General features: G+C 35.5%; 1 protein-coding gene across 1 annotated transcript in view; it reads right to left on the bottom strand.

Annotated features, from left to right (window-relative positions):
* The window catches only part of TMX3 (thioredoxin related transmembrane protein 3), a 36,932-nt gene that overhangs the window by 27,995 nt on the left and 6,917 nt on the right, over positions 1 to 2,020 (bottom strand). The gene's annotated exons all lie outside the window — the stretch shown is intronic.

The following is a 2,020-nucleotide window of genomic DNA, read 5'->3' as shown; positions in this document are numbered from 1 at the left end:
AAGTATTTTTACATAATAAAGTAGTACCTAATGGCTAGGAGTTTCCCCCCTCAATCACACCCTACATCAAGAACATGATGCGACATTGAAATGGAGTGTGTTGCTGACCCAGATTAGGAATCAACAAGTGCTGGCAGCTAGCCAGAACAGTATGGATTCACCTGTCTAGAGAGAGACAAGAAGAAAACATTTAGCAAACCAGCATGCGTAACAAATCTACGCTATGGGGATTATGCATCTCTCTCAGAGGAAAAGTAGCATCCATTCTTTCGAGAATCAGCAGAACAAGGCTAAAATTTTCTTTTAAAGTACAATAGTCATGAAGCGTTTGGAACATCTCCATCAAGAAGCTGTTTCCTACTCAATTCTTTTCTTACTGAAGATGACTGTGTCCTTCATCCCTAGAAATGCTCTCCCAAGACAGACAGGCAGAAGTTTCCTGTCAGTCTGACTGTCCATTTTGTAAAGATGAAGAGAAAAAATAACACCCTTCTATTACAGCTGAAAAAAAAAAACCAAAAACAGGGAAAGTGAATCCTTTAACATGTTGATAAACCAATTGGTTGTGCATACAATTCCTAGAATTTGGGTGTCTTAGAACTGAGCTTGCACTTCACATTATAGGTAAATATTAAACAATAAATAAAATGCAAATAATAAAATCCACTTCAAAATTTTATGATTCTGCTTCTGTTATTCATATTCTGAACACAGCAGTGGATAGCTGGTTTCTGAGCCTTGATTTGGCTTAAAGACCACTATAGGATCAATCTAGACATCTTCAGATTTATAAAAAAATGGTAAAGATTCTTCAGAGTTTGGATCTTTCCAGGATTAAGCTGAATACATAAAAATCAGAATAGCTATTTTGGGCATTTAATGCCCAGTTTTTGCATTGTGTATTGGATAACCCTTCTGCATCTCATTCGTACTTTATCTATAGTATTTGAGTCAATTGTACCTAGTTTTATGAAGTTTCTCTATAAAGTTGTTATAGATCATAGCACAGTGAAGCCTGTTTATCATTCCTGCTGTACTGGGATTGTCCTTGGCAAATGGCCTCCATCAGTGATGCAGAAATGTGTGTGTTAGTATTCTGCTAATGTTCAGTTGGGACCCCTAATGACTCATGCTATTTTATAATCAACTGAGATCACCTAAAGGAAAGAAACAAGATCATTACAAAAACCTCAGCATTCTCTCTGTTATAATGTGTGTGCTCTGAAGGCAGAATTCCCTATTAGAGATTGAAATGTCTGCTGAAAGCTGCTGCAGTGATTTTGATGATGTTTGCATCTGAGCAGCTTCTACCTATTCTAATTGTTCCACCTCCATGGAAAAGGAATAAGGCCAAAAAAGGTCAAAATGAAATTAGAAGATAAGCAAAAATTAGAAGATGAAAAGGCTACATTTAGCTGAACCAGAATTATAGAATATTTGTAGGTCAGGGTTAATATCCTCTGTCTGAGCTATAGACTCAGAGACTGCTGTGGATGATGGATTGGGTTTACTGGCGTATTTTAATATATCGAAGCAGCAAGAATTCATGGTAATATTTATCTCAAACATCAACATTTATATATTTCTAATTAGTCTAAAGTTAACATGAAATACTGTCATAACTTGAATAAAATTTTAGGATTTAATATTCAGAACAAGTAATCAGAGAACACCAGAATCACAGAAGAGATTTTCTGAAAGGAAATGGTGCATAGTGGTAACATTTCTTTACACAGTAAAGGTCTTCCTTTCTTTCCAGATAACTCCTAGCTTTCTAGATATTATTTAATCTTACTAATTTTTTTAAGTGATTCATACTTACAAGTGAATGTTCTTTATTCAAACCAAGTAGCCTTGGTAGAACACTTGTACTAAATATGCGTCTTAGGGACATGGGTAATTTAGGTATGTGATGGCTGGAAGTGAGTATATGCAAAAGTACAAATTGCTCAAAGAGCCAATGCAATCTACTGAGAGCCATCAAATCCAACTTTTCTCAAGGAAAGAGAACAGGAAAAAA

Source organism: Meleagris gallopavo, chromosome 3, assembly GCF_000146605.3.
Source record: "Meleagris gallopavo isolate NT-WF06-2002-E0010 breed Aviagen turkey brand Nicholas breeding stock chromosome 3, Turkey_5.1, whole genome shotgun sequence".
Lineage (NCBI taxonomy): Eukaryota > Metazoa > Chordata > Aves > Galliformes > Phasianidae > Meleagris > Meleagris gallopavo.
This window is presented reverse-complemented; position numbering and strand designations above follow the sequence as displayed.